The following is a 13,007-nucleotide window of genomic DNA, read 5'->3' on the forward strand; positions in this document are numbered from 1 at the left end:
CATCTCAATTGTCAGTAGAAACCATATCAGCTATGTTTTTTTTAAAGGCAGTAAATGAGGCTGAATGAACTGTTTCGCTGCCAGACAAGGCTCTGCTGACAGCCAGGTGTAGCAGTGGTAAGGATTCACTCCATGGTGCTGAAAAGAAAGCTCTGCTGTTGGGACAGCTTTATGTAGGCCCTAACAGTTTGTGGTCACCGTTTGTCACCGTTATAGTGTTATTGATGTATTGTTTAGTTATGTGTTGTGTAGTGATTTTGCTGGCATTCACCCCATACGGTTTTTTGTTGAGTTTGCCCCACTAAGATTTACATTCTAAAATTACCACTGGTCATACCAATGGAGGATGACATGTCAGTGTGATGTGTGGAATACAAGAGTGTGTGTCTAATTCAGACATCGTGTTTCTGTGCAGCTAGTTCCTACATGCCTGGAATGAGACTGAATGACTGTCATGTTTGTCATTTATTATCATGTCTTGTCCCTGTGCTCCCCATGCTATTCGTTTCCCTCTGCTGGTCTTATTTGGTTCTTTCCCTCCTTCTTTCCCTCTCTCACTCTCTCGCTCTCTCTTCTCTCTATCGTTCCGTTCCTGCTCCCAGCTGTTCCTATTCCCCTAATCATCATTTAGTCTTCCCACACCTGTTCCCGATCCTTTCCCCTGATTAGAGTCCCTATTTATTCCTTTGTGATCCGTTCCTGTCCCGTCGGTTCCTTGTATTGTATTCACCATGCTGTGATTGCGTTTCGCCCTGTCCTGTCGTGTTTTTGCTGTGATTGTGTATCGCCCTGTCCTGTCGTGTTTTTTTGCCTTCATCAGATGCTGCGTGTGAGCAGGTGTCTCTGTCGACTACGGCCTGCGCCTACCCGAAGCGACCTGCAGTCTGTGGCCGCTTCTCCAGTTATTTCCCCTCTACAAGTCTAGAGGATTTCTGTTATTCCCTGTTTGGACTTAAATAAACTCTGTTTCTGTTAAGTCGCTTTTGGGTCCTCTTTCACCTGCATGACAGAAGGAACCGACAAAGGAATGGACCCAGCGACTTCAGACGCTCGTTACACTGCCGTCGAGATCCAAGGAGCCATGCTCGGCAGACACGAGCAGGAATTGTCCGCTGCTCGCCATGCCGTGGAGAACCTGGCCGCTCAGGTTTCCGACCTCTCTGGACAGTTCCAGAGTCACGTCTCGTGCCACCTGTTACTTCCTGGCCTGCCGAGCCTCCAGAACCTAGGGTTAATAACCCACCTTGCTACTCCGGGCAGCCCACTGAGTGCCGCTCCTTTCTCACGCAGTGTGAGATTGTGTTCTCTCTCCAACCCAACACATACTCTAGAGAGAGAGCTCGGGTTGCTTACGTCATTTCACTCCTTACTGGCCGGGCTCGAGAATGGGGCACAGCTATCTGGGAGGCAAGGGCTGATTGCTCTAACAAATTCCAGAACTTTAAAGAGGAGATGATTCGGGTTTTTGACCGTTCAGTTTTTGGTGGGGAGGCTTCTAGGGCCCTGGCTTCCTTATGCCAAGGTGAACGGTCCATAACGGATTATTCCATTGAGTTTCGCACTCTTGCTGCCTCTAGTGAGTGGAACGAGCCGGCGCTGCTCGCTCGTTTTCTGGAGGGACTCCACGCAGTGGTTAAGGATGAGATTCTCTCCCGGGAGGTTCCTTCAGATGTGGACTCTTTGATTGCTCTCGCCATCCGCATAGAACGACGGGTAGATCTTCGTCACCGGGCTCGTGGAAGAGAGCTCGCATCAACGGTGTTTCCCTGCTCCGCATCGCAACCATCTCCCTCCTCTGGCTTTGAGACTGAGCCCATGCAGCTGGGAGGGATTCGCATCTCGAATAAGGAGAGGGAACGGAGGATCACCAACCGCCTGTGCCTCTATTGCGGAGTTGCTGGACATTTTGTTAATTCATGTCCAGTAAAAGCCAGAGCTCATCTGTAAGCGGAGGGCTACAGGTGAGCGCAACTACTCAAGTCTCTCCATCAAAGTCCTGTACTACTTTGTCGGTCCACCTACGCTGGACCGGTTCGGGTGCTACATGTAGTGCCTTGATAGACTCTGGGGCTGAGGGTTGTTTCATGGACGAAGCATGGGTTCGGAAACATGACATTCCTTTCAGAGAGTTAGATAAGCCTACGCCCATGTTCGCCTTAGATGGTAGTCATCTTCCCAGTATCAGATTTGAGACACTACCTTTAACCCTCACAGTATCTGGTAACCACAGTGAGACTATTTCTTTTTTGATTTTCCGTTCACCGTTTACACCTGTTGTTTTGGGTCATCCCTGGCTAGTATGTCATAATCCTTCTATTAATTGGTCTAGTAATTCTATCCTATCCTGGAACGTTTCTTGTCATGTGAAGTGTTTAATGTCTGCCATCCCTCCCGTTTCTTCTGTCCCTACTTCTCAGGAGGAACCTGGCGATTTGACAGGAGTGCCGGAGGAATATCATGATCTGCGCACGGTCTTCAGTCGGTCCCGAGCCAACTCCCTTCCTCCTCACCGGTCGTATGATTGTAGTATTGATCTCCTTGGGGACCACTCCTCCTCGAGGTAGACTATACTCTCTGTCGGCTCCCGAACGTAAGGCTCTCGAGGATTATTTGTCTGTGTCTCTTGACGCCGGTACCATAGTGCCTTCTTCTTCTCCGGCCGGGCGGGGTTCTTTTTGTTAAGAAGAAGGACATACTCTGCGTACCCTCGTGGATTATCGAGGGCTGAATGACATAACGGTTAAGAATCGTTATCCGCTTCCCCTTATGTCATCAGCCTTCGAGATTCTGCAGGGAGCCAGGTGCTTTACTAAGTTGGACCTTCGTAACGCTTACCATCTCGTGCGCATCAGAGAGGGGGACGAGTGGAAAACGGCGTTTAACACTCCGTTAGGGCATTTTGAGTACCGGGTTCTGCCGTTCGGTCTCGCCAATGCGCCAGCTGTTTTTCAGGCATTAGTTAATGATGTTCTGAGAGACATGCTGAACATTTTTGTTTTTGTCTATCTTGACGATATCCTGATTTTTTTCTCCGTCACTCGAGATTCATGTTCAGCACCGACGTGTTCTACAGCGCCTTTTAGAGAATTGTCTCTACGTAAAGGCTGAGAAGTGCTCTTTTCATGTCTCCTCCGTTACTTTTCTCGGTTCCGTTATTTCCGCTGAAGGCATTCAGATGGATTCCGCTAAGGTCCAAGCTGTCAGTGATTGGCCGTTCCAAGGTCACGTGTCGAGTTGCAGCGCTTTTTAGGTTTCGCTAATTTCTATCGGCGTTTCATTCGTAATTTCGGTCAAGTTGCTGCCCCTCTCACAGCTCTTACTTCTGTCAAGACGTGTTTTAAGTGGTCCGGTTCCGCCCAGGGAGCTTTTGATCTTCTAAAGGAACGTTTTCGTCCGCTCCTATCCTCGTTACTCCTGACGTCACTAGACAATTCATTGTCGAGGTTGACCTTCAGAGGCTAAAGTTGTGGGAGCCATTCTATCCCAGCGCTTCCAGTCTGACGATAAGGTTCATCCTTGCGCATTTTTCTCATCGCCTGTCGCCATCTGAGCGCAACTATGATGTGGGTAACCGTGAACTGCTCGCCATCCGCTTAGCCCTAGGCGAATGGCGACAGTGGTTGGAGAGGGCGACCGTTCCTTTGTCGTTTGGACAGACCATAAGAACCTTGAGTACATCCGTTCTGCCAAACGACTTAATGCCCGTCAAGCTCGTTGGGCGTTGTTTTTCGCATCGTTTCGACAAGTTTGTGATTTCTTACCGTCCGGGTAGCAAGAACACCAAGCCTGATGCCTTATCCCGTCTGTTTAGTTCTTCTGTGGCTTCTACTGATCCCGAGGGGATTCTTCCTTATGGGCGTGTTGTCGGGTTAACAGTCTGGGGAATTGAAAGACAGGTTAAGCAAGCACTCACGCACACTGCGTCGCCGCGCTTGTCCTAGTAACCTCCTTTTCGTTCCTGTTTCCACTCGTCTGGCTGTTCTTCAGTGGGCTCACTCTGCCAAGTTAGCTGGTCATCCCGGTGTTCGAGGCACTCTTGCGTCTTTCGCCAGCGCTTTTGGTGGCCGACTCAGGAGCGTGACACGCGCCGTTTCGTGGCTGCTTGTTCGGACTGCGCGCAGACTAAGTCGGGTAACTCTCCTCCTGCCGGTCGTCTCAGACCGCTCCCCATTCCTTCTCGACCATGGTCTCACATTGCCTTAGACTTCATTACCGGTCTGCCTTTGTCTGCGGGGAAGACTGTGATTCTGACGGTTGTCGATAGGTTCTCTAAGGCGGCACATTTCATTCCCCTCGCTAAACTTCCTTCCGCTAAGGAGACGGCACAAATCATTATTGAGAATGTATTCAGAATTCATGGCCTCCCGTTAGACGCCGTTTCAGACAGAGGCCCGCAATTCACGTCACAGTTTTGGAGGGAGTTCTGTCGTTTGATTGGTGCGTCCGTCAGTCTCTCTTCCGGGTTTCATCCCCAGTCTAACGGTCAGCAGGGCCAATCAGACGATTGGTCAAAAATAGCGCAGCCTTTCTTTCAAAACCCTGCGTCTTGGGCAGAACAGCTCCCCTGGGCAGAATACGCTCAGCAATCGCTTCCTTCAGTCTGCTACCGGGTTATCTCCGTTTCAGAGTAGTCTGGGTTACCAGCCTCCTCTGTTCTCATCCCAGCTTAAATGATAGTCCAGCGTTCCTCCGCTCAAGCGTTTGTCCAACGTTGTGAGCGCACCTGGAGGAGGGTGAGGTCTGCACTTTGCCGTTACAGGGCACAGACGGTGAGAGCCGCCAATAAACGCAGGATTAAGAGTCCAAGGTATTGTTGCGGCCAGAGAGTGTGGCTTTCCACTCGCAACCTTCCTCTTTCGACAGCTCTCGTAAGTTGACTCCGCGTTCATTGGTCCGTTCCGTGTCTCCCAGGTCGTCAATCCTGTCGCTGTGCGACTGCTTCTTCAGCGACATCTTCGTCGCGTCCATCCTGTCTTCCATGTCTCCTGTGTTAAGCCCTTTCTTCGCACCCCGTTCGTCTTCCCTCCCCCCTCCCGTCCTTGTCGAGAGCGCACCTATTTACAAGGTACATAAGATCATGGACATGCGTTCTGCGGGGAATGGGGTCACCAATACCTAGTGGATTGGGAGGGTTACGGTCCTGAGGAGAGGAGTTGGGTTCCGTCTCGGGACGTGCTGGACCGTTCACTCATCGATGATTTCCTCCGTTGCCGCCTGATTCTCCTCGAGTGCGCCAGGAGGCGCTCGGTGAGTGGGGGGTACTGTCATGTTTGTCATTTATTATCATGTCTTGTCCCTGTGCTCCCCATGCTATTCGTTTCCCTCTGCTGGTCTTATTTGGTTCTTTCCCTCCTTCTTTCCCTCTCTCACTCTCTCGCTCTCTCTTCTCTCTATCGTTCCGTTCCTGCTCCCAGCTGTTCCTATTCCCCTAATCATCATTTAGTCTTCCCACACCTGTTCCCGATCCTTTCCCCTGATTAGAGTCCCTATTTATTCCTTTGTGATCCGTTCCTGTCCCGTCGGTTCCTTGTATTGTATTCACCATGCTGTGATTGCGTTTCGCCCTGTCCTGTCGTGTTTTTGCTGTGATTGTGTATCGCCCTGTCCTGTCGTGTTTTTGCCTTCATCAGATGCTGCGTGTGAGCAGGTGTCTCTGTCGACTACGGCCTGCACTAAGCGACCTGCAGTCTGTGGCCGCTTCTCCAGTTATTTCCCCTCTACAAGTCTAGAGGATTTCTGTTATTCCCTGTTTGGACTTAAATAAACTCTGTTTCTGTTAAGTCGCTTTTGGGTCCTCTTTCACCTGCATGACAATGACATGCAATCATAGACTGCAGTGGACTTCCGGCATACTTCCTTCTGAGGTAACTGGAGAATGGAGTTGTACAATTTCTCCTATATGTCTCTTCCCTTCGATTGGTACAAGCTATCTATCCAGTGTAATCAACAGACATTTTATGACGTCAACATTACTTTTTATTTAGTTGTTTAAATGTTTGTAAGTTCAGTTTTAGGTACCGTAAAGACAGTGGGACAGAGTTCGCAGGTGCATTTGATAACGTGAAATCATCTGAAAGGCCTAATTTGCAGTAAAAGTGACACAACAAGCAATTATTTATTGTACCATGTGTTCCATTAATTAGATTGTCAAGAACTTTACCTTATCATAGTATTTTCTTTTGATTCATAACCAAAGATGACAACATCAGAAATGTGTAAACCAGATCATACTCTCCAGCCATAAAATTTACAGCACACCAAATGCTGTGGATATACAGCTCTGGAAGACCACTGCAAAATTATCAGTTTCTCTTTACTCTTTATAGGTATGTATTTGGGTTTTATTCTATTAACTACTGAAAACATTTCTCCCAAATAAAAATATTTTCATTTAGAGCAGTTATTTATAGTTCAGAAATTCTATCACAGCTTTCATGCATCTTGGCATGCCCTTTCACATCGATGTTGGGTGACTTTATGCTTCTCCGGGCGCAAAATAAATTCAAGCAGCTCGGCTTTGTTTGATGGCTTATGACCATCCATCTTCCTCTTGATCACATTCCAGAGGTTTTCAATGGGGTTCAGGTCTGGAGATTGGGCTGGTTCAGGGTCTTGATCTGGTGGTCCTCCATCCACACCTTGATTGACCTGGATGTGTGGAATTAAGCATTGTCCTGCTGGAGAAACCAATCCTCAGATTTGGGGAACATTGCCAGAGCAGAAGGAAGCAAAGTTTCGTCCAGGACAACCTTGTACGTGGCTTGATTCATGCTTCCTTCACAAAGACAAATCTGCGAGGTTTGTTATTTTGATCATATAACGTTTCAGGTAAGACTCAAGTGCAGACTGTGTTGAAGTAACAATGTTTATTACAGAAACAGGGGGAGGCAAACAACAGGTCAAGGCAGGCAGGGGTTGATAATCCAGAGTGGTGGGGCAGGCAGGCTCGGGTCAGGCAGAGGTCGGTAATCCTGAGTAGGGGCAATGGTACAGGGCGGCAGGCAGGGTCAGGCAGAGTCGTCAGGTAGGCGGTCTCAGAGACAGGTAAGGGTCAGAATCACGAGGGCGAGAATAAGAGAGACTGGGGAAAAGCAGGAGCTGAGAAAACCGCTGGTTGACTTGACAAACAAGACGAACTGGCAACAGACAAACAGAGAACACAGGTTTAAATACACAGGGGATAATGGGAAAGATGGGTTAAACCTGGAGTGGGGTGGGGACAATCACAAGGACAGGTGAAACAGATCAGGGCATGACAGATCTGTTGTCATTTTCTGCAAATAAATACTCTAAATGACAATATATTTATTTGGAATTTGGGAGAAATGTTGTCAGTAGTTTATAGAATAAAACAAAGATTTCATTTTACCCAAACACACACAGTGGGGCAAAAAGGTATTTAGTCAGCCAGCAATTGTGCAAGTTCTCCCACTTAAAAAGATGAGAGAGGCCTGTAATTTTTTATCATAGGTACACTTCAACTATGACAGACAAAATGAGGAAATAAATCCAGAAAATCACATTGTAGGATTTTTAATGAATCTATTGCAAATTCTGGTGGAAAGTAAGGTTTTTTTTCACCATAATTTGCAAATAAATAAATTAAAAATCCTACAATGTGATTTTCTGGATTTTTTTTCTCATTTTGTCTGTCATAGTTGAAGTGTACCTATGATAAAAATTACAGGCCTCTCTCATATTTTTAAGTATGAGAACTTGCACAATTGGTGGCTGACTAAATACCTTTTTGCCCCACTGTATAAATAGTAAAACCAGAGAAACTGATTTTTCATTTGCAGTGGTCTCTTGATTTTTTCCAGAGCTATATATATATATATATATATATATATATATATATATATATATCATCTATTGCTTGTGAAGGGTCATTTTGAAGAATGGTTGGTGTGTTTGATTTTCAAATGGAGGGAATAAGTATGCTCTTATTATTTTATGATTATGGAGATGTAATCTCCTGAAAAGCATACACAGAAAAACAACCCCTAGCCTTCACCACATCACTCAGAGGACAATTAGTGAATCTGCTGTATATGAATCAGATTCATCTGATTCATCTAACATGAATCATCTGTTCTTCCTGGTTCCCATCATGCAAGAGTAATTGGCAATGAATCACCTTAACAAGAATCTCATGTAAACATCGATGGACCAACAATACTGATGAAACTGTAAAAACGCTGGGCCCAATTCAATCACAACTGGGTACTGGAATACTGGAGTAAGGATAAATCAGCATCCTTCTTGTACCTGAGTTGCATGTACTATCTATTGGGTTCATGCACAATATTTAAAAAACAAAAACAATATTGTTTTTTCGTATCGTGGAAATCCTAGGTAAAAGTTTTCAATTCATAGAGCCCTTGGGATCTATAAAATGCAGGCCCTACCAGAGCTCTATATCTCCTTTAGAAAGTAGAGTATGTCAGGTTGGGTTTTGTCCATACATTTATCATATGAAACAATAAAACTTCAGTGGATGATCACATATGTGGACAAGATGCTGTATGTAAGTACTTGTTGTGTACTGTCCCTCTCCTCCTCACCCTAGGCACTATATGAAGAGGTCCTCTCCCATCTGGCTTCCCTGAAGCTCTGTTTTCTCAGTCTTACAGATAGTTGATCATGCTGTTGGAAGAACCTACAGAAAACCTTGTGCGCAAACTGATTGGCAAGCTCATTGATTCACCAGGAAAGGGTAAATCAGGAGGGATGGGGTGGGGAGAGTTTTGGGGAAAAGACAAAAAAAATGTATTGCATCAAGTGATATTGATCAGTTCCAGTTAAAACAATGAAGCAGATTTGTCAGTCTTTGCTGCTCCATCCACTGAGTTATGTCACACAGCACTGAAACACAAAGCAACAGCACAATCCGCACAAAGACAGAAACAATGGACAATCTCTCTGCATGAATAACAAGAGAATGCAGCACCCGGCTACACATGTAATTGAACAAGATGATTGTGCTGGTGAACTGAGACACACACAGGCATACAGGCCCTCTGTCAGCAGGTGCCCAGCACACACTAGCCCATTCATATGCGCATTCCTGTCTCTCCGCTCGGAGCCCAGCAGGTTCCTCCAGGCCACTCAGGACAGGCCTGACACAAAAGGGTCTTCAATTTGCCTCAGACAACAGCCAGCATAAAGGCCCGGAAAGCCACAACAGCGTGATGTCAAAGACCAGGGTGGGGGTGGGGGTTGAAGTTGGGGGCTGCGTGAGGGATGGGGGCATTGCTGATGGATGGATGAGGGCTGGGTTTGGTTTTGATGTAGAGGAGGGATTGACAGAGGCTTTTTTGTTGTCTATGAAAAAGGTTATTTGTACTTGGCCAGTGACAATGGAATGCGAACAGGGAAAGGGAGGACGATTTAACAGCACTTTTGGATGTGGAGAAGCTGGTATGCAAATCAGCATGCAAACCAATCCCAGACAGATATTGTTGATATTGTTGGTACAAGAATGCCCTCTCTGTTCTCATGCTGATGTGTGGTTTTACCTACCTTTGGTTTTCTTTTGCAGAGGGCATTCTTGGGTTTAATAGTATCCTGAACATTTACTTACTTTGAAAGAGAGGGAATAGAAATGAGTCTATCCTAAACCAATATCTATGGACCATTGTGGGACAATAAACGTTCAACTGACATTGAAACATACTCAGTAAAGGCAACTCAGTGCAACTCATAAATGAGGTTGAGACCTATGTTTTTCTAGACATTTCTTGGTAAAACTATATTAATCATCTTCCTCAGATGGGAGTTGGAGTAAAGTATCTGGTTAAAGGAACCGAGTGAATAAATCACTAATCCATCAGCATATGTTCTGAATTTGGTCCCATCTTTCATGTGTCTTTGGCATAATTCTGTAACTTCAAATTCATACCCCACACATTCATTTTCATAGTTGATGACCTAATGCTTTTATGGGCTCCTGAGTGGCGTAGCAGTCTAAGACCCTGTGTCTCAGTGTAAGAGGCATCACTACAGACCCTGGTTCGGTCCCGGGCTGTATCACAACTGGCAGTGATCGGAGTCCCATAGAGTGGCGCACAATTGGCCCAGCGTTGTCTGGGTTAGGGTAGGGTTTGTCCTGGGTAGGCCGTCATTGTAAAATAATAATTTGTTCTTAACTGACTTGCCTAGTTAAATCAAATAAATGCTGCAGCTCTGAAGATGGTTTTACCTACATTTGGTTTTCTTTTGCAAAGGGCATTCTTGGGTTTAACAGTATCCTGAACATTGACTTACTTTGAAAGAGAGAGAATAGAACTGACTTTGAAACATATGCAGCTAAGGCAACTCAGTGGAACTCATAAATGAGGTTGAGACCTATGTTTTTCTTGGGCTACCATTATATGTGCATATCAGAGAGAATAGTTAATGATTAGTTGAGATTGCATGCTTTTTATAAACCTCAGATAACACAGGGCCTTAAGTTTTATTGCTCCTTTGTGACAGTCAGGGAGTTTTGTTCTTTGTTCCTCCTCCCTCTGCCTCAGTTGGCCAACACACACTGGGAGGCCTGGAGTCGGTTCATCTATCTAGCACATAACCCCCCACACACCCCATCCCATCCCTGCCACACACCTTGAGAATCCCATCCCAAACCTCTGTTACCACCACAACCCCTTATTACCGTACCTTTTCACTGAGCAGAGGGAGACAAACAAGTTCATTCAAAACACCTGCTTTTAAAATACGTAATTTAGCACTACCTTTGTTATAACAGTATTTGCTTACATTTATTCACAACACACCACCCACAGAGGTTTGTTTACACAGACTGCTAGTCCTATTATACTTGCGCATGAAATCACACTATGAATACTTATTAGTACATTCAGTAAAAAGACAGTGATATGCACAGTTGGGTAGGTTACTTTCTAAATGTAATCCATTACAGTTACTAGGTACCTGTCCAAGATTCTAATCAGTGACATAACTGTTGTATTACCCAAACTCAGTAACGTAATCTGATTACTTTAAGTTACTTTTGGATGACTTTAACCTTAAGGGGCATTAGAAGAAGACAAAAAGGATCCATCAGATGTATTTGGTGTGTCATCATATGGGGCGGCAGGTAGCCTAGTGGTTAGCGTTGGGTTAGTAATCAAAAAGTTGCTGGATCAAATCCCCGAGCTGACAAGGTAGAAATCTGTCATTCTGCCCCTGAGCAAGGCAGTTAACCCACTGTTCCCTGGGCGCCATGGATGTTGATTAAGGCAGCCCCCGCACCTCTTTGATTCAGAGGGGTTGGGTTAAATGTGGAAGACACATTTCAGTTGAAGGCATTCAGTTGTACAACTGACTAGGTACCCCCCCTTTCCCATAGTGGTCTCTGACTTATGGTCAGACTCACTCAGGTGGAACAAATGTAAACTTGTGCCTTTTTTCAATGATGAATTGAGAAAACAGAAAGGTCTCATAATGCATTTTTGTCACACAAACATCCTTTCTGAATTTAAAAGTAATCCAACAAGTAATAAATAATCATTTTTTAATGTATCTACATGTACATGTAATCAATTACTCCCCAACCCTGGTGATATGTAAGGTCTAGTTGTCCTCTAGTAATTAAAATGGCTACTGACTCTCTCAAAGAAACTAAGATTAAACAAATGAATCTCAAAATGTATAGCCTCTTTTGCCTTTGCTATCCTATCATTATAGTGTTTGACAGAAGGCACTTATGAAAAATATAAATATAAAAGTAGACATTTCTTGGAAGAACTATATTAATCTGCTTCCTCAGATGGGGGTTGGAGTAAAGTATCCGGTTAAAGGAACCGAGTGAATAAATCACTAATCCATCAGCATATGTTCTGAATTTGGTCCCGTCTTTCATGTGTCTTTGGCATAATTCTGTAACTTCAAATTCATACCCCACACATTCATTTTCATAGTTGATGACCTAATGCTTTTATGGGCTCCTGAGTGGCGCAGCGGTCTAAGGCCCTTCGTCTCGGTACAAGAGCCGTCACTACAGACCCTGGTTCGGTCCCGGGCTGTATCACAACTGGCAGTGATCGGAGTCCCATAGAGTGGCGCACAATTTGCCCAGCGTGAAACCATCCCATTTACATCTAAGCTTTGTGTGATGAGCCTAGCTTTGGCAAGATTGAGTGCTGTGTAATAACGTGATGTGGTTTTTCAGCACGTCTGGGGCTTTAGCTCATGTGCTCCCCACTAATATGTAATTTGCCCAAGTCCTATAGTATGGGTTTTTGGTTCTGCTAAGCTGAGTGTTAGGCTTAGATGTCTAGGTCGTCTCAGATCATCCTTTGATAAGATATCTATTTCGAGTAGATTGTGTGAGGCACGATTATGCATAGATTTCATAATGAAGAGGCACTTTTGATACAATGCCCGAAAAATGAACGTGTTTTCTAACTGCATACAACCATCAACTCATGTTTCTGATCGCCAGTTCCAAGGCCACCTTACCCTTCCCAGCCCTAGAGCCTCCTTTTATGTTTGTGATGATGAACAGATAGGAAGATATTGGGGTTGTGAGGAAATTAATCTACCAAGTAGAAACTCTGCACTAGTTGCCTGGAGCTGTAGCCAATGCAGCAGCAGCAGGAAGATTATGCTTGTTCAGTTTTTCATTCGAGGATAATCGTACACCTATAATACCGGAGGAACACAATGCCATTGTTTGAGGCTTGTGAGATAGCTGGGGGGTAATTTCCACCAGTAAATCTATACAGCAGCTTTTATCCTGAGTGTCAAGACGGAGTTAGTGATAAGCTATGTGGTTGCTCCTCACATTGCATATCCATACAAATAAGCATAACCATACTCTGTCACCAACATAAACTCTGTTTTTTTTTGTATTTATCAATACAATAAAGACAACAAATTAAATAATACGAATTGATTTACTTTTTAATCCTATAGAATATTGATTTTGGCCTATCCCTTCCATCTCTGCCCCCTTCCATCTTCTGTACGGCAGAGCAAACTGGGACACATGTGTCAATGCATAT

Source organism: Oncorhynchus gorbuscha, linkage group LG05 (genome assembly GCF_021184085.1).
Source record: "Oncorhynchus gorbuscha isolate QuinsamMale2020 ecotype Even-year linkage group LG05, OgorEven_v1.0, whole genome shotgun sequence".
Lineage (NCBI taxonomy): Eukaryota > Metazoa > Chordata > Actinopteri > Salmoniformes > Salmonidae > Oncorhynchus > Oncorhynchus gorbuscha.